At 39.4% G+C, this 21,069-nt stretch overlaps 1 long non-coding RNA gene across 1 annotated transcript; it reads left to right on the top strand.

Annotated features, from left to right (window-relative positions):
• Positions 1-293: 293 nt before the first annotated feature.
• LOC140467384 (uncharacterized) lies at positions 294-19,921 on the top strand. The gene is made up of 3 exons (XR_011955439.1): positions 294-699; positions 16,420-16,509; positions 19,600-19,921. It is a non-coding gene; the product is annotated as an uncharacterized lncRNA (long non-coding RNA).
• Positions 19,922-21,069: the final 1,148 nt, after the last annotated feature.

Below are 21,069 nucleotides of genomic sequence, written 5' to 3'. Positions count from 1 at the left end.
GCCGCTCTCATTTAAAGGGCCATGCCCCACAATGGAACGTGTCGTAGCCCAACGCCAGTGGCTGATGGATGACACACTCATCCAATCCGAATTGGTGGGCGCAAGCCCCGAACCAATGGTGAAAGAGAAACGTGGTTTCGCTCGTGCCATTGGACGATAAGGGTTTGTGACGACACAGAGCGTCTCAGCCAATGGGAAACACATGGTCTAAAATGGAAGAATTGACGTTCGAGATGACGTGTGCGCGAATGGTCTGATTATAGCAACTGGGAAATAACAGGGAGAAGTGAGAGTGGTAATTAATAGCATTTGGAGTTCCTGGGAAACAATAGGGAAGAGTGAAAAGGATCAGCAATAGAGAGTTACTGGAAGAAACAGGGAGAGTGACAGGGATCAGAAGTAGAATTTAGAGTTACTGGGAAATAACAAGGAAAAGTGAAGGGATTAGTAATAGATTAAAGAGTAACTGGCACATAACAGGAGGAAGTGAGATGGATCAATAACAGGCTGTAGAGTTACTGTGGTAAAAACAAGGACTGAAGATGCTGGAAACTAGAGTCTAGATTAGAATGGTGCTGGAAAAGCACAGCAGGTCAGGTAGCATCTGAGGAGCAGGAATATCGACGTTTTGGGCAAAAGCCCTTCATCAGGAATCAGAATTACTGTGACATATCAGGGAGAGTGACAGGAATCGTGTATGTAAGTGATTCCCTCACCGAATCTCACCACACTGTATTGTCAGTTTGCTTGTCAGTCCTGTAAGACTGTCAGTTTTGTGCAATTAAACGTTGAAAGACTGAAGCCTATCTAAATGTATCTCTGTCATTGCTCCACTAAATGCCTTTCTCCCCCCCCCCCCCAACTTCATCTTTTTCACTGACTCCTGTCCATTACCTCCTTTAAAATTATTTTTCCAATATTCAAGTTCCTACATGGTCTCCTCCTTCCAATTACTCCTTCAGCCCAACAACCCTCTACAAGCTTTTTGTTCCTTCACCTCTGGTCTCTTACAATTCCTTCATTCCTTTAAACCTATTGTTGATAGCCATGAATTCAGTCACGCAGGTTCAAAATCCAGAGATTCCTGACCTATACCTGGATTTCTTTCTAATTCCTTGCCCTCTTTAAAATGAGCTGCCAGTAGAAGTGGTGGATGCTAGTAAAATTGCAACATTTAACAGACATCTGGATGGCTATATGATAGGAAGGGTTTGGAGGGATATGGGCCAGGTGCTGGCAGGTGGGACTAGATTGGGTTGGGATATCTGGTCGGCATGGACAGGTAGGACCGAACGGTCAGTTTCCATGCTGTACATCTCTATGACTCTATGACCTCGTTAAAATCTGGGTCTTTGGCCAAGGCTTTAGACATAGCTCCTAAAATCCCTTTCTTGCCCCAGTGATATGTCCTTTGTCTGATTTTGAATTCTTTGGAATACCTTGTGCCATGTTCCTCTGCCAGAATGTAAATAGAAGTTGTTGTAAATAGGGAGTGTAAATACTAATTTGCCAGATTATAACAATTGACAGACACAGTATAGTTAGTGAATGAATTAGTTAAAGTAGTTATGGAATAACAGAAGACGTAACTGTGTCAAATAATAGCACCTAAGCTAAGCTGGGTGACTGAATAGTAAAAACAAGAACTCCCACCTGTATGATAACTTCAAAACTGAAGACTGTCCATAGACTTCAGAGACCAAGAAGAATGAACACTGAATTAATGACACTGATTAAGCTTTCATTAGATAAAGAAAGGTTTCAAGGAGGTTCTTAAAGGAGAGAAGTGACAAAAAGGGAGGACTGGGGAGTGAATTCCAGAGGTTGTACAATTATCTTTGAAGATATTATATACAATAGTGAGGCAAAGAGAGGGAAGATGGACTGTAAGATATAAGAAGATAGGCATGTTGTGGAGGGAGATGAATTGGCCGTGGTGGTGATGGGAATGGCCACAGTTTGTTTGGGACTTGAGCTGATTACAAAGGCAAGAGATACAGACAAGAATGTCAATTTTCCATTTGCTGCTTAGTGTGGGGGTGTTGGTGGAGGATGGAAGCCAAGAACCAATGTGGCTAATGGTCAAGTCTGGTGAGGCAGTTCTTAGTGTATGTGAGAGAATGTCTTTAAGTTTATGGTTGGGGTGGTCCACAACAAGATCATTAATAATAGTTGAAACTGTGAGTGATAAAGGTACTTATCAAGATTTCCACGGAAAATGATTGGTCTAAAGTAGGGTTTAAAGTAGGTCATGCATGCAGGTGCAAGTATAGACTCTTTGTAATGTAACGGATGTGGGTTTGGAAACGTAGCTCACAGCTGAACCTGAGGCTGAGGTTTGAATAGTCTGGCTCAACCTAAGATGGAGAGGTGTGTTTTGGGTTGCGAGATAATGAATAATTGCAGTGAAAAGGGAAAACAATTACATCATCCTCTCAAAGTAACAGTCGCAGAATAAATTAGGACATATAGTAACAATCCAATAACAAATGCTGGCCACCATCTTGTCCTATTACCCTGAGCTGTATTCTAATCTCAATCGAGCCTTATCCAACAACATAGGCACAAGGAGCAGGTGAGGACATTCAGCCCCTTGACACTGCATTACCATTTATTAAGGTCATGGCTGATCTGATTGTAATCACAAATCTACCTTCCTGTTTATCCCCAATAAACTTTCACTTGCAAGCTTAACAAGAGTCTATTCACCACTACCTTAAAATATTCAAAGACTCCACTTTCTCTGCCTTTTCAGGGAGAGAGTCTGAAGACTCATAGCACACACAATGCTCTGCAAACAAGATTTCTCGCCTCACCCCAACTTTATATTGGCAACTTCTTAATTGTAACCAGTGACTCCTAGTTTTAGATTCTCCCATAAGAGGAAAACTCCTTTCTAATTCACCCTGTCAAGATCTCTCAGGTTCATATATCTTTAAATCAAGTCATCTCTAGTAAAGTCCAATGGATACAAACCTGACCTATCCAGCTTTCTTCATAACCCACCCATTCCAGATATTAATCTGGGAAACCATCTATGAACTGCTTCCAATGTATTTATATTCTTAAATAAGGTAATCAATAGTGTACACAGTACTCTAGATGTGGCCTCACTAGTACCTTGTATAACTGAAACATTATCTCCCTATTTTTCTTTTCAATTTCCCTCATAATAGCTCGGTCTGCTGTTTAATAAGTCTCCCCCAATGAAACTGTAGGACCCAACAAGTTGATTATTTGTTGGCATTTACAATGATTCAACTCTCATCATATGAAGTTCTACTTGTTTTTTTTACCTAAAACTGAGCCAATACATGTCTGGCTTCCCCAATAGGGGAGCATGTTGGCTCAGTGGTTAGCACTGCTATTACATAGTGCTAGAGACCTGGGTTCAATTCCCACTTCTGTGTGGAGTTTGCCCATTCTGCATGTGTTTCCTCTAGGTGCTCTGGTTTTGTCCCACAATCCAGAGATGTGCAGGCCAGGTGAATTAATCATGCAAAATTGCCCAGAGTGTTAGGTGCATCAGTCAGGGTAAATATAGGGTACTGGAGTGGGTTTGGATGCATTACTCTTTGAAGGGTTGATGTGGACTTGTTGGGTCAAATAGCCTGTTTCCATACTGTGGGAATCTAATCTAATTTGTTTGTCCAAGCCACATCTATCTGCTCAAGGTTCCAATATAAGCTCGAGACTCCTCTTTCTCAACACCACCTCCTCAAGCAGGGAAGAGAGAGAGAGAGACCAATTTAACCAAGATCCATTACTGCACAAGCCCTGTTCACACATATCATTTCTGTGGCCACCAGGTAATTAATTTCCAGTCTCTCAATACCTCAAATTTAAACACTCATTCTCATATTTAAAGCACCTCACCGACCCCCTCCTCTAGCACTACAGCCTCCTGAGATTTTACCTTTCTCCAGTTCTATCTATGAATTCCCCAATCCCTTTATCCCGAGCTATTATGAGGGAAATATCCCTTTATCCCAGTCATTGACAGCTGTGCTTTTAGCAGGCTAGACTCTATACTCTGCAATTCTCTGTCCCTCTTCACCTTCCTCTCCTTAAGACCCTCCTTGAAATCTATTTCTTTGACTCCATTTTTCAGTCACACTCCCTAGTATCTCCTTAGTATTCTTGGGCAGAATCATTTTGAGATGAAGTGTGGAGGTAGGTGTAAAAGCATGGGACACTTCCACTTTTCAAATGGGACATGGCTTCCCATGATTACATCCTTCACATATATTGCACAAGTGAATACCACACTTTATGGGCAGGAGCTCATCAAGCTCACCAGTTTCCGATCTCCAATATCCAGATGCCTCATTTAAAAGCCCCCTGGACACCATTCACTCTCTTCACCCTAGGAGAATCACTCAAACTCTGATTATTACCTTCAGCATGGTGGCTCAGTGGTTAGCTACTGCTGCCTCACAGCCCCAGGTCTTAGGTTCAATTCCAGCCTTGGGTGACTGTCTGTGTGGAATTTGCATGTTCTCCTTGTGTTGGTGTGACTTGGATGTCTCATGTACTGATTAGCATATAGACACATATCTGTAAGTGTTTGATCAAAGAACTGTCTTGATTATGAAGGAGACAGCCAAGTGAAAAACGTTTGTACCCACTGGAGCTGGGAGGAAGAGTTGGGTTTATGAACACATATGTTTTTAATATTGGCGAACGAGATTATCCCATGAAGATAATTCCAGCAGCCTGGGATGTTTATGAACATTCACAAAATATGAATGATTGCAAAACAGGTAGATGACTGTGAAGGGTAGGAAAACCAACATACCAGAAAGCTTCTGAGAACTTAATATTGAAATTTTAACCCATTGTTTGGAATATGATTTTTTGCCTCCTTCTCTAAAAGTTCCAGACAACCATACAAAGTTCCACTCCTTGTTTCTTTTTCTCTGATATAGCTCTTACAAAGCAGCTTTGGATATTTTTCCATGAAATTTTATGGTACCTCAGGAAGAGTTTAATGCTGTCTTAGGTAGCAGGTTGTTAATGAATAAAGAAACTTTTAAAATAATTAAACTTAAATGATGGTCTGATATTGAAACCTTACCTTCTGTAATTAAACTCAAAAGATCACATTTTGTTTCCACTGTTATATTTTGATTATATATAAATTCTTAAGACAAAGCATTTGTGAGGTAGTCACTCTGATTCTGGTTCAGCTATTCAAACCACATCTGTACATACAAAATTAAGGTGAAGTAGATCAGTGAGGTTGACGCATATCCTGGTTGCAACAAATCTAAAAAAACGAAACAAAAAGTGTCAGCATTATTCAACGAGTGGTTCTGGAGTTGAATAAAACAATGCAGACTTTGTTTATTTTGAAAATGACAACATATTTTCAAGAATGTTCTGCAAGGTAGTTTGAACAAACTATTTAATTCTTATCATTGGCTTCAAACCTCTTTTGCAGGTTAGAGGAAATGCTAGAGGAAAAAAGTATGCATTTCCTGTTACATCAGATGTAACGTGCTTTCCCCAAAGCCCATAAAAGTTAGTGAGAAGGATTTTACAATAAGTATTATTTAATGTAGGTAATTTCTTTTTTCTCTTCTACCTGTAATCTTGGAGCTATTATTGCCCTTCAGCAATTAGACCAAGTGGCTACTATTCATGAATGACAAATGATAATGTGTATTTACTGTGTATTGAACTTTGAGAAGGAATCACAGGATATCAAGCAGGAGTGACAACTCAAACTTTCCTCTCCCCAATTTTAGCAACTCCACCTTATCATATACTAGAGAGACCAAACCTGACATAAATCAGTCAGCTAGTCACTAATGTGAATACACTTACTATGCTGTCAAGGAGTTCTGGTTCAGCATGGTTGATTTTGAGCAAATGTAAAACAGAAATATTAAAGAGGTTGGTTGTTTTGCAGGCAATGCAGTTTTTTTCCCCATGTTCAAAATGGCAATAAACTGTTTCAGGTACAAAACTTACATAGGTTCGATTTAAACTGTTTGATTTGCTGAATATAAAACAGAAGTATTTTGTATTTACCAAATACCCAAAATAATCTACTTTTCCTGTTTTTTTTTTCTCTTTATCTAATCTTCAAGTGATGTTAAACCTTTAGGGATGCAGATCAATAATTGAGCCAAAAATAAATCTTCCAGTTCAAATATCATTGGTTGTCCTTAAGCCATGTTGCATATTTTGGCCAATTTTTGTTAATATTTTTAGAGTGTATAGGAAAAAGGGTAAGGTAGATAACTCATCAAGCCTATTCCACCAATCATTAACATTATGATTGATCTATATCATAAACTCAACTCAACTCAACATGTTTGTGCTGTTTGTTACCCTTAATATTCTTGCTGAACAAAATTCTTACAGATTTCAATATTGAAACATTCAATTGACCTTACAACACAGCCTTTTGGGGAGGGGGTGGTGGTAGTGGAATCAGTTCCATATGCACACTGTTGTACAAGGGAATGTTTTCTCATACCTCTGAAAACCTACCTCTAACATTAAGGTTGAACGTCCCGGTTTATCAAGAGTACTGAATTACAACACCAATTAATTGTCTGTACTCACAGGATTGTCGACCTGGTCACTACAAACTGTTTACAACTTAACTTTTCTTGTCCCTGGTATCACTCTTGAATCTGTTCTTTTCCTGATGGCGGTATCATGGTAATGTCATTGATTTAATAATCCAGAGGCCTAGACAAATGTGGTAGATCCCACATTTGTAGCACATGAAATTTAAATGTAATGAACATATTGGGAATTGAAAACGAGTTTCATTACTGTGACCATGAAACTGTCGTGAGCCATAGTGTGGGGTGGTGAAGAATTGCCAGCTTTGCCACTGACAGTGACATATCATGAATGCGTAACAGAAAAATCTATACAGTGGTTATGTTATGATTTTGAGATGCCAGTGTTGGACTGCGGTGTACAAAGTTAAAAATCACACAACACCAGGTTATAGTCCAACAGGTTTAATTGGAAGTACTAGCTTTCAGAGCGCCGCTCCTTCATCAGGTGGTTGTGTTACTGAGCCAGTAGCCAGGCATCTGGGCAACTGATATAGAGACATGAGTTCAAATCCTACCCTAGCAACCAGAGAATTTAAAATCCATTAAATAAATGTTGAATAAAACATTAATGTTAGCTACTGTGACTGTGTACTGTGGTAAAATAATTAGTTCACTAATATCATTTTGAGCATGAAATTAGCATTCTTAATTAGTTTGGACTATATGTGACTTCAGACCCACAGCTACATGCTGGGCTTTTCTCTGCCTTGATCTAAAATGATTAAGTAAGAACTCAAGGAAATGGGCAATAAATGTTGACCTTGCCAGCGACATGCACATCCTGTGAATGAATTGAATAAATGTCCAGGGCTAAATGCAATGCCCTAAAAGTGTCTAACCAGAGCTTAATACATTGCAAAATGATTTACACTCCTTTTTATAGGAATATAGGAACGGGAGTAGGCCATTCAGCCCTTTGAGACTGTTCCACATTCAATGAGATCATGGCTGATCTGTGACCTAACTTCAATTGCCTGTCCTTGACCCATATCCCTTCAAACCTTTGCTTATTAAAAAAAACTAACTATCTCAGATTTAAAATTAACAACTGACCCAGACTCCACTGCTGTTTGTGGAAGCAAGTTCCAAAAATCCACCACTCTTTGCACCACCCTTTCCATTAGCAGCATTCTTATGGTTGCACAGATTCAATGATCCAGTTCTAAAATAAGTTTATGTTAATAATAAGGGTGTGGATTGTCCTATAAATTATTAATTAAAGGTACAATTCACTAAATAGGTCAGTTAGTTTGAAATGGATTGCAGTGTCTATCTTTGGAGAACTAAAGCAGAACTCCTCAATGTTCTCAGCAGGAAATAATGTACTTCTTGGTTATTAACGGTAATAAGTTTCATCTCCTGCCTGTGCTCAGTTATTATTACAGCCAAGGCAACCGTCATGATGCTACATTACCCTTCAGTTTCCTGACAGTCTGAAAGAGGGTCCTCAGCTTGCTGAAATATCAAACGCATATGTTGCTCAAAATGTACATTCAATGGCGGTGATACTTCTAATATGGATGAACAGCCAAATGTCCAAGGCTTACACCTAAACGATCATCATTTAGACAAGGTACTGGAGATTTATTGCCACAGCTGGGACCATAGCCTGAAAAGAATCATTACGATCAGAAGAAGGTGGAACATTTGGTGGGAAAAGAAGTAAATGAGAAATATTTCAGCCTTAAAGGAAATAATTCCTTAGAATCCCTACAATGAATAGAGAGACGGTTTAGTCTGCACTGACCATTTGAAGAGCATCCCATCCCCATAACCCCGCTGGGGCTTTTACAATGGCTAAGCCACCTAACTGCACATCTCTGGATGTGATAGGGTAATTTAGCATAGCCAATCCACCTAAACTGCACATCATTTCACATAGGAGAAAGCTGGAGCACCCAGAGGAGTACAGACACAAGGAGAATGTGTAAGTTCCACACAGACAGTCACCCAGGGCTGGAATTGAACTCAGATCCTTGACACAGTAAGGCAGCAGTGCTGACCACTGAGCCACCATGCCACTCATTCTTACACACTGAGCACTTCATTTATCTTAAAAAACTCTGGCTTCGATTTGTTCCACTGAATAAAAGATGTTCTGAGAATAGAACAGTTGGTCATTTTCTGAATCATAAGCCAGTTGATTGTTTTAATTACCAGATGTTGGGAACATTAAAATAGAACAGCTGATGTTGAGTCCTTTGCATAGCCAGTTTACCATATCTGCTCTTTCCCTCCCCTCTCGCCATAATCAAACATTTACAATAGAACTACTGTGTGACATTGAGCACAAACTATTAATCTTATAGATCACCTGTACATGATTTCATTAACAAACAGCCAGCAGCATAGAATTTGTGTTTTGTGCTTTTTTTAAGCCCCTCAATTGTCTGCAGATATTTTTGATATTTTTTTCAGTCTGTGTTTTCACTCGTCAACTGGCAGTTCAGCCAGACGGCAAAACTCAGACGTGGCAGCTGGAAGTTACTGATTCCCTACACACATTTATAGCCTCTCAAAATGTTTTATCCCATCAATTTCCAGCCAGATTTATGCTGTAGACTCCAGATACATTGCAATTAGTTGAAACAAGTGTTTTTCTTTCTTCTTTCCCATGAAAATGTATTATTGCTGAAGCTGAAGACTAGGTTAAAGCTGCAAATTCGTTCATTAAAACTAAATTCTGCAATATTTTCGTGTAAAAATAGTTCCTTGATTGTTAATTGAGAATAACTGAATTAGATAGTTGTTTAAATTGACCCAAATTCTGAGATGACTAAAATTCGAAGTTGAATAGAGGAAATCAACATAGACTATCAGCCCTTTTGTACTGTTGTAATTTACTTCAAATTCATGAGTCAGATCCACTTTTAAATCAACTTCGGTGGTCATGAAGTGCTTTGAAAGGCTGGTCATGGCATTAATCAACTCCAGCCTCCCCACTACTCTTGACCCACCCCAATTTGCCTAAGGGACCAACAGGTCCATGTCAGATGCCATTATCACTCGCCCTTCACTCCTTCCCAAAACATCTTGACACCAAAAACAGCTACATAAAAATCTTACTCATTGACTACAGTTCAGCCTTCAACATTATTTTCCCCTCAAGACCGATTACTAAACTTAGTGATCTCCACTAAGCCCCACTCTCTGCAACTGGATCCTCAGTTTCCTGACGCACAGGCCACAAACAGTGAAGATTGGGACAATATTTCATCCTCACTAACACTCAACACTGGAGCCCCCCAGGGGCGCATACTCAGCCCCCTACTGTACTCACTGTATACCCTTGACTGCATCGCCAAATACCAGACTAATGCCATTTACAAATTTGAGACAGACAGAGGGTGGAAGACCTAGAAAAATGGCGCACTGAGAACAACCTAGCTCTCAATGTCGGCAAAACCAAGGAACTCATTACTGACTTTTGGTGGGATTTTACTCATGCCCCCCTACACATTAACAGCACAGAGGTGGAACGAGTGGAGAGTGACAAGCTCCTGGGAGTGGTTAACCACAACAAGCTTTCTTGGACTCTTCATGTGGATGTACTGGTTACAAAGGCCCAACAACGTCTCTTCTTCCTCAGGCAGCTGAGGAAATTTAGCATGTTGGCAAATACCCTTGCCAACTTTTATAGGTTCGCCATCAAAAGCATTCTATCTGGATGTGTCACTACCTGGTACGGCAACTGTACCATTCAAGATTGGAGACGGTTACAGAGAGTGATAAACTCAGCCTGGACAATCACAAAGGCCATCCTCCCATCTCTCGAATCCATCTACCACGCCCACTGTCAAAGAATGGCCGCCAGTATTCTCAAAGATCCATCCCACCCTGGCAATGTTTTTCTACAACCTCCACCATTGGGGAGAAGGTACAGAAGCCTGAACACGCACCAGCTGGTTTTGAAACAGTTTCTACCCTACTTTTGTTAGAATACTGAATGGACTCACAAACTTTTAACATTTGCCTGTACCTGTGTTTTTCTTTGCCGCTGTTTACCTATTATTTACTTACTTATGCTACTTAACTCTGTGATCTGCCTGTATTGCTTGTAAGCCAAAGCATTTCACTGTGCCCTGCTACATGTGACAATAAACCCAATTCAATTCATTTATTTTTCTATGGCAAACCTGTCAAGCCAGTTTTTTTGGGTCTACATGACTATAACTTCCTCCAAACTCACAACCCTACAGAAACACCAGGCTCCTGTAATTCTGGCCTTTTGTGTACTGTTCGCTCCAGTATTTGTGAATTTACCTTCAGAGTCCCAAACATCGCTACAATTTCTTTTCTAATACCCTTCACCTCTGCACCTGCCTCTCTCTAAGACGCTCCTGAAAATCATTTGTTGTAAAAAGTGTATATTTATTAATCAAGTGTGTAACATTTATTTAAGTAAACATGACTGTTCTAATTTTACATTACTTAGGGTGTAAACTGGTATATGGTTCTAAAAGGGTTAATGTTGGAAAATGCATTAAGTTCCACTCAAAATGAGGACATTATGATAGCTTAGATGGGCATAAGATAGAGTAGTTTAGGGTCTTGTTGAATGATGACATATACCCTAGGACATCCAATTGTCTTAGAGATACCGCTTAAATTACTAATATTACATGTACCCAATTGTTAACATGCAATAAGTGACATCTTCAAGCCAGGAGCCTATTCTCACTATGATGGATGTGAACTACCCCAACTACAATTTGCCAATTAAATCAAAATTAAATATAATCAAAGCCAAATCAGTATTAACCCCAAGGTAATGTTCTGGGGCCTGGCTTCAAATCTGACCATGGCATCCAGTGGAATTTGAATTCAATTAAAATCTGGCGTTTAAGAAAAAGCTAGTCTAATGACAACCATGCAACAACAGTTGATTGTCTTTAAAACCCATCTGGTTCATGAATGTCATTGAGGAAAGAAAATTTGCCATCCTTACTTGGCCTGGCTTATATGTGACTCCAGATTCACAGCAGTGCTGTTCTTAACTCCTCTCTGGTCAATCAGGAACGGGCAATATATGCTGGCCTAACCAGCAATGCTCACTTCCTATGAAACAATTAAAAAAAACTTTTCACTCACTATATTTATGATTGCAGTTCACATGGAAGTATGACATATCCAGCATATAGTCCAAGGGTTCTAGCCAGTTTCCAGAACCTCGGTGCATTATGGCTGAAAGGCCTTATGTGGGAAATTTAAACTTTTCTTAGTTAATCACGTATTTGACCATCTGACCTAATGTCTCCTTCATTAGCTTGGTGTAAACGTCTGACTGATTATGGTCAAGCAAAGAGATGTTTTACTGTGTTAAAGGCACAATATAAATGCACCTTTATATTGTCACTGGAAAAGGGAGCAGGCTTTAGCAGTGTAAACATGAGGATCTGGCTCATGCCTACCAGTGCCTCAAAATGGAAGCTGTAGATCAGCAATTTGCAATAGCAACTCCGGAGTATAGGAATGATTCCAGTTTCCTGGTATGTATGAATAGCTCATTGTACCTCACTTTGCACACAGTGCACTTGGGCTGTGGCATTATTTGTGTCTACAAGACAATTGTTAACCATGTACTCTATGATATTCACTTTGTGAGGCTCCACCCATACACTTTGTTCCTGAATGAGATGTTTTAAGTTAAAAGTGTAGCAGTTTGGGTTTTGTATAGATGTCACTTCAATCATTAATGGAACAGCAATTCTTCAATCTTGGGTTGCTTCAAAGTAGCTTGAACCTCAAGCAGACATGAATTGTGCACAGCATAATCAATGTGTAACTGTTGTAAATGGGATATGAACAGTAACCATGTTCTCAAGTACTTTAGACTCCATTTCAATTAAAGTTTTTTTTTGTTTTTACTTCCTTTTATGGGATGAAGGTGTCATTGGCTAGGCCAGTATTTATTGCCCATCCCTAATTGCCCAGAGGGCAGTTTAAGAGACAACCACATTGCTATGGGTCTGGGTTCACATGTAAGCCAGACCAGGTAATGACAGCAGTTCCCTTCCCTGATGATTGATGGGTTTTCCTCCCCAACAACCAATTTATGGTCATTGTTAGACTCTTAATTCCAGATTTTTACTGAATTTAAATTTCACCCTCTGCCATGGCGGGTCTGCAGAACAGTAACTGGTTCTTTGGATTAATAATCCGGTGATGATACCACTAAGCCATCACCTCCCCTATAAAAGTAGTCCAGTCATGTGTGGGTCACCATTGATCTTCTGGGGATATAAATAGGACAATTCCAAAGCTGTGCACAGGGATCGTAACATGTAATTAACCACACACCTGTTGATTGAAATACAGGCAGGGTGATTACTTGGTACTACCTGTACATTACCATAATTTCTGTCAATGGCGAGCACTGTTTATATACATGTTTATGTAAAGCACTTCATTGAAGCTGGTTTATACCTTAAACAGGGAAGTTACATGTTACTGCCGATGGTGCTGTGATCATTTTGAATATTGACCATGGCTGAGCACGTGGGAGAGGGTGTGCACCAAAGTTTTGGTTGAAGAGTTGTAAAGAAAGAAAGATGCCCTATACCTTCAGCAAGGTGGGAATGGGGCAGAAAAGGTCTCGAAGACCCTCCAACTACAATCCTTAAAAGGCAGTGGCAAGAGCTAGAGAAGAAAGTCAGTACCAGGAGTCAATTGGAATGCAGGAGACTGTTTAATGATCACATCATGAGTTGTCAAAGTTAGTACATTTGGCAATATCCTGCCAACTGCACCACCAGCCTTATCCATTACTCAATCACTGCACTCCCACCCTCACCTTGATCAAGCTTAAGAGACAGATTTAAATGTTGCTCGAATTCAAATCTAAAGTTCCAATTCAAGAAAATAAAATCACTCAGGGCCTGTTTTTAATCTATAAAAATAAATTCCTCAGTCACATTGTGTTTCTGGAACTATGTGTGTCAGGATAGGGGGTAGAGGAAAGGAAAGGAGTGGTCAAAGTATTGTTTTCTTGATTCCAAAATCATAGTATTTGGATAATAGGTGTTTAGGGTAGTAGAGTGTAATATGGACACCTAGTGATGATGGCATAGTAATCAGAGAATTGAGACTTAGTCAATGGATCCACCCTGGAATCTTTCTACTCTCTGTCATTCAGCTGACTAATTAAAATCTGGGCTCCAGGGCAGCTTGAGACCTGTCATTGTTACCTCTTTCCAACCTTCGACCCTTAATAACAGATGAGTCTCCTGTGAAACAGGTTTAATTAATGGTTACGATTTGATTCCACAAGTAGTTTATTCGCCCTTTAGTCACCTCAGTGATTGCACACCCTACCCTTCCAATTGACAAGCAAGAACCCAAGAAAATTTATATTCAGTAACATTCAGCTGTCTTTTCCTTTCAGATACTAACTGAAATGCTGTATTTTCCATCACTTACACTGTATTTCAAATGTGTGGTTATTATTTCTTTTCATTAATAGCAAAGTATTATCATTTTGATTGCTAAGTATTTGAAGATTGAAGAGTAATGAAATAGCCTTCCCTCTGCTCCTCTTTTAGCATTTTGACTCCCCAGTCATTGAGTCATACAGCATGGAAACAGACCCTTCGGTCCAACCCATCCATGCTAACCATGTTCTCAAACTAAACTCATCCCAGCTGCCGATATTTGGCCCATATCCCTCTAAATCTTTCCTATTTGTGTACTTATCCAAATATCTTTTGAACATTGTCAATGTGCCTGCATCCACCATTTCCTCTGGCACTAACTGTAGTTATGGAAGTGGGCACTGTGTGGTTAAGAAAAGAAGAGATAGTTAGGGAGGTAAATAACAGCAAACTATTTGGTATGTTTCCAAAGAAACAACACAAACTCAGGGAATTATCCAACCTGTGGCATGTGGACAGTTTCCCAACTTCCATATAAAAGATTTCAATTTTACAGCAGCAATTTTGGAATTCAAGTGTTAACTTGTCCTGACCAGACATATGAAGTACAGAGTGCAAATGTTTATATTATTGTTTTCAATCATACTCTGCGTGACTGCTGTCTTACTCCATACCTAAAAAGGGAGTGGGTTTCTCTTTTGTTGTGGGTGTGACGAACATGATTCTGCTTGCGTTACTCTGTGATCCTTCAGGCTCCTGCCGTCAAGAGGAAACGTGTCATTGACTTCTCAGGACTTGCACTACATGTACTGAACACTGACTGGCTGTAAAGTTAGGAGGTTCTGTTTACGTAGGCAATGGGAAGTCCTTTGATCTGAGTGCTAGCAAACTCCAGCAGAACAGTCTGCACTTGCCAGCTCGTATAGGGCCTGTTGAAAGTTATTCAATTATGCTGGCAGTGGGGAGCTCAGTATTTGAAAGTTACAGGCACATTACTCTGGCTAATCAAAGTAAATTTCAAATAATCATCTCTGTAACATAAATTCATATAAATATCTGTATAATGTTTGAAAACAGCTTTTGCTACAAATGCAAATATATAATTGTGACTTGGATTTATTGGACAGGCAACTGCAAATAAAATACATGACTAACTGGGAACTAATATAGCAATAATTTCAAGCTTTTTTATACGATTATATGATAAATTATTAATGAAAACATCTCATAATGGAGGTGGTCTAAGTCCAGGAGTGGTTAAATATTGTAATTGTAATTTAGAGTATTTGGCAAGTGTCAAGTGGCAGAAACATGCTATCCAATGTTCAAAGGTCTACACTGAAACAAAAACTTAGATTTATATGAAATGTTTCAAGACTACTGGCATATTTTTGTGTGGATCAGAAACCAATGGGCTGTATACCTGTAAGACAGTTAGATAACATCACCCATGTGATGCTCCAGTAGAAAGATGTCAACCTCTACTTCAGTAACAATATCAATAATAATAGAAATAGCTTCCTTGCAGTCACTATATCTTTGCTCTATTCAGAAGTTCTGCACAGATTCAGACTATGTGTAATTCTGAGAGCTTATTGCAGTACAACTAGTTAATGTTGTTAAACTTCAAGATGTCTGCCTCAGCAAAACTCCAGTCATCACCCCATGTTACAAAGCTGACATAAAGGATATACTTACTCCATATTAAATTGGCAATGCTGTTCACCGAGAAATTACATCGTAGTGGCAACTAGTTGATACTAAATACAGATAAGAGCAGCAGCAATTGCAAAATCTTTTCCTAACCACCAAGTATACACAATAGTAAATTTCGGAACTAGCCATTCATGATCACAGTGATCCAATCTGTTCAGAATTGCAGTAACTTTATTATCAGCATCAATATTTATAGTTACCTTACCTCCATTATGACAGACATTCCCAGTTTCTCTAGTGTCCAGTATCCAATCTACATGGCCACACACATGCTGTGAGAGTCTATGCATGTCAATCTGCATGCCAACACTGTTTGCAGCATAGACACCTTCTTCTGGCAGTTACCACCACACATGGAACTCCAAGGCCTGCACAGAAGGATACGTTAGTGAGTTTGGAGAAGATTTGTAGCTCAGATTAAGGCTCTGGATGTAAGTTTGCTTGCTGAGCTGGAAGGTTCATTTTCACATGTTTCATCACCATACTAGGTTACATCATCCACAAGCCTCTGGTGAAGCACTGGTGATGTGACCCACTTTTGATTTATTTATAGATAAATAAATAAATAAATAGAAAGTGGGTCACAAAACCAGTACTTCACCAGAAGCTCACAGAAGATGTTACTTAGTATTGGGGACGAAACGTCTGAAAACGAACCTTTCAGCTCAGTGAGCAAACTTACACCCAGAAGAAGAAATGTTCGTGGAAACATTGCTGATGATTCAGTGTTACAGTGTTTTGTCTTGCAGGTAGAGTCATGATCGGGCTCCTCACAGGTCAAAGGGAATCCTGTGGACAGCAGAGGGTGGTTCAATTCAATCAGTGTTCACAGGGCACAGGTAAATTTGCAATGGCGTTGCTGTCATCTATCTTGCTCACTTTCTTCCTCTGTCTGATGTTGATTAATTCTGCCATTTCATTTCGGAAGAAATAGCACAAAGGCCAAAGAAGTGCAGCTGTCATGTCATCCCACTGCTCTTTTGCTAGCTTTAAAGCTGCACAATATAATACAACAATAAACGGGAGCGAACAATAACAGAGTAAAATGCTTTATTCTGCAAAACAGGTTATTATAATAGCATTTTAATAATTATTGAACGACAAAGGGAAATGGAAACCCAATACCCAAACATGGATTAGCAAACAACTGACATTCTGTCAGAGTTTCATTTTACTTAATCAAAAAGTAGCTGATAAGGAAACATAGTTGGTCAAACTCCTTCCAGCTTTGGGAAACAAAGGACTATGAAGAGTCAATTTCTCAGGTATAGTTAATGATGGATGACAGAAAATGTGACATTTTCTGGCTCTTAGAAGGCCAACTTCCAGTTCCAGTCACCTTCAGGATACATAGGCTTGTGCTTGTATCACACTGGCAATGACCAGGTGAAACAATGAACTAATTCATAGGTAGGTGTTGACTCAAGAATACAGAGTGTGACTTAACTGAAAGGTGTATGGATCTAGTCTTTGCCTCTAAACCTATTAAAGCCTTTAAGAAAGCGCGTCTAGACAAACCCAAAGAATATACCATCGATGCAAGTTCAAAGGCATTGTTGAGGACTTGCTGCAGCCATCAGCAGGATCAGTAAAATATCTGAATCTTGTAAGAGGTGTGACTTGCTTCACCTACCAAGGCAGCGGCCAGCGTTTTGTTATATATCTTGTTTATGTCCCACAAGACAACTTTTGGCTAAAACATGTATGAAATACAATTGCCCAGAGAAATGAAAAGTATGCCGTAATGCTCCTTAGCAGAATGCAAAGAAGAGCCAACCATGGAACAATGTCAAGGACATTCTCAAATTTCCATCCATGCCACACAATTATGTCAATGATGTCCGAGAGCTATCTTCAATATCACAGCTTACAGATTCCAACAGACAGTATATATGTTCTGAGGAAGGGTCACCAGACATGAAATGTCAACTTTAGTTTATCTTCACAGATTCTGCCAGACTTGCTGAGCTTTTCAGCAATTTCTGCTTTTATTTCTGATTTATAGCATCTGCAGTTCTTTCAATTTTCATTTAGTATACATGTTCATTTTAACATACCATATGGACCCTGTCAGAAAAACTGAAGTCTTTACCTCTATCCAAGTGACATAATCCAGAAGGAATTGACAAAATGTACTAAATACAAAGATTGATACTTGTGCGGATACCATCTCTTTAATATCTTACACAAATTACGCTCAGGAAACTGGCACAGAGTTGTGTGATCCATTACCAACAATCTTATTATCTAACAAAGAAGCTGGACTTCCATACATTGGCATAACCCATCTTAAATGTCAATGTGGCTCCTCACAGTGGACAACTCAAACATTTTCCATCATTGAAACATTCCACCCCCTCCCCCCACCCGGTGTATCGTTTGCATGGGTTTGGTCTTAGCAGAGCTTACTCATTTTCTGCTATTAGCATCTACCATTATCACTGATACAACATTTAATTCTTTCCTCTACCACCATCATAGAATCATAGAGATGTACAGCACGAAAACAAACCCTTCAGTCCAACTTGTCCATGCCGAAAAGATATCCTAACCTAATCTAATCCCATTTGCCAGCATTTGGCTCATATCCCTCTAAACCCTTCCTTTCATATACCCATCAAGATGCTTTTTAAATGTTGGAATTGTACCAATTTCCACCACTTCCTCTGGCAGCTCCTTCCATACACGCACCACCCTCTGTGTAAAAAGTTGCCCCTTAGGTCCCTTTTAAATTTTTCATCTCTTACCCTAAACTGATGCCCTCTAGTTCTGAACTCTCCCACCCCACGCAAAAGACCTTGTCTATTTACCCTGTCCATGCCCCAAGCATTCCCTTTGCCTTTTACTCTCAGTACTCTAACCATCATTTTTCATCCTTCTTAAGTTCTGAGGAAGAGTATTATGGGACTAGGAGAGCAGTACGGGGTTGTAATCAAAATGAAAAGCAGAGGTCAAGCTCTGAAGTTTTTGAATTCAATGTTGAGTCCTAGTGGCTTTAAAGGGAAAGTGAAGTAGTAGCTTGGATTGGGCTTCAGTGGAATGTTACAGCCGACTGAGAACAGAAACGTTAGCTTGAGACCAAGATAGTACATTAAAATAGCAAGCAACCCAAAGGTTGGGGTCGTTCTTTTAGACAGAGTGGAGATATTCTGCAAAGTGTTTCTCTCGCTGCAGATGCACAGTTTCTCCTGTACTTTCTGTTTTATTTCAGATCTTCAGCATTACATTCCTGTATTAGCATTTGGATTATCCATAAATGGGACATATTGCAACAGCATGTGGTTATGAAAATCGACGAGATTGTCGCCATAGAAGAAAACAAATGAAATTCTGCTTTATGTTGCTGTGGGTTGGAATTTAAATTAGTGAAAACGTGTTACATCTGTACTGGGTGTTGGTGGGGCCGTACCTGAAGTATTGTGTACAGTTTCAATCCCTGTATTTAGGAAAGGATCTAATGATCTTGGAGGTTCTAAACAGCTTCCTCAGATGAGAAGCTTTAACTTTTCTTTCATTGAAGTTTAAAAGAACGAGGCGTAGTCTTACTGAAACATAAAAGATTCCAAGTGAGCTTCACAGTGTAGATGTTGAGAAGATGTTTCCTCTCATGGGGAGAATGGCATACTTCGGGACATAGCTATGGAATAAGGGGGTATTCATTTAAAACTGAGATGTGAAGAAACTTTTTCTACCTGAGGGTAATGATTGCCTGGAATTTTCTACCTTAGGGACTTGTGAACTCTAGAGCACTGCAGGTATTTATAGAGGTCAATAGATTCAAAAATATTAAGGGGTCGAGGGTTCTGAGAAACTGACATGAAAGAGAAGCTGAGGCTTAGGCAGATCTGTCATGATCTTGTTGAATGGTGAGGCAGACTTGAAGGAATGAATGGCCTACTCCTATTTATTTATGTTCTTATGTATTGCAGATGGCATTATAGTCCTTGGAAGAACTAAACAGAAGCATGTCACAATTTTCCACCACCTTATGGCAGCAGCAAAAAAAGTCTTGCTTTCAGCAATGCAAAATGTCTAATCAATATGGGCCAATTCTTCAGATCAATATACTTGTCAAATGGTATTAGATCTGACCCTACCAACATAGATGTATAGAAGATGCATACACAAGACAAGGACTCAAAAAGGTACCATGATTTCTCCAAATTTTTATCTCAATACCTTTCAAGTTTTGTGATCTAACTCTCTCCTCCTTAAGATCTTTGCTGCAAAGATATGCCACCCTAATTTCTAATCTCTCAAAAATGCTTGATCATTCAGAAACTGTATACTTCAATGTTGTGATCCATCCAAATTTACCAGGTTAGAAGGAGATGCAACCCAGAAAACCCAGCAACATTTGGTTAATATGTTCATTTATATTTGACCATTGTTTAAATGTGTTGAAAGTAAATCAGTTGGGCTCTCTTTTAAAACAACAGGAAAAGGTGTGTAGTTAAAGCATGTTTAAGTATTTGAAAGCTTGTATTGTGAACAGTAATTTCTAAATCATAAAGTTAGTTCATAAGGTAATGATTATATTGAGTGCTTTCTCTATGATTCATGATCAACAGAAAGTTGCCAAAATTAAGCCGCAGCCCTACGTTTGATTTAATTCATATCTTATGGTCTTTTAGTGATCCTCGAGGATGAAAGTTATGCTTGAATTAATTCAGGGATTTCAAGGGAGTCGGACATAGGGAAAATTTATAAAGTTGATGACATAGCAATTAAGAAATAATTAAGAAGGCAGTCAAATATGGATGATTGCATAATTTAAGGAATTGGTCAGACGTATTTATCAGACTGACATTTGGCAACAGCACTGGAGAGGAAAGGTTACACATTGTGCCGTGACTCTCAGGCATGACCCAGACTGGCTCTGGAACAACTCAGGATTGAAATTCCAACCAAGGCGTTCCAATCATAGGGTGGAAAGTGAAGAGGAGACAGACCAGTCCCTTTTCTTGCCATTGCTTTGAGGCCACGTTTGGGCAAAGATTCCCAGTCTACAGATGGAACTCAGTCAGAAACATGCTTGATAGGGATCCTAATGATGAATTTCAGGCCCTTTAGAGGGTGCAGAGGAGATTTATTAGGAAGGTCATAGAGACAGGGGATTTAGGGAGATTCAGTTATAAGGATTTTGATAGAATAACTAAGTAGAAACAAATTTCATTGAGGGAGAGTTAGTTATCAGAGAACTGAGCTTTACAATGAATTGGCAAACAGCAGAAAGTTAGTGAGGTGTTACAATTTAGAATTCAATGCCTAAAAGAATCAGAGAAGCACATTCAAGCAAAACTTAAAAAGCCAACAAAAGTCAAGCTCATAATTTGGATCACTTATCTTTGCTAGAATCCACATAAATTCATGTACAGGGACGTGTCACCTAAAGGAAC

The sequence above is a fragment of the Chiloscyllium punctatum genome, chromosome 45, assembly GCF_047496795.1.
Source record: "Chiloscyllium punctatum isolate Juve2018m chromosome 45, sChiPun1.3, whole genome shotgun sequence".
Lineage (NCBI taxonomy): Eukaryota > Metazoa > Chordata > Chondrichthyes > Orectolobiformes > Hemiscylliidae > Chiloscyllium > Chiloscyllium punctatum.
The sequence above is the reverse complement of the archived record's forward strand: the minus strand, read 5'-3'. Positions and strand labels throughout refer to the sequence as shown.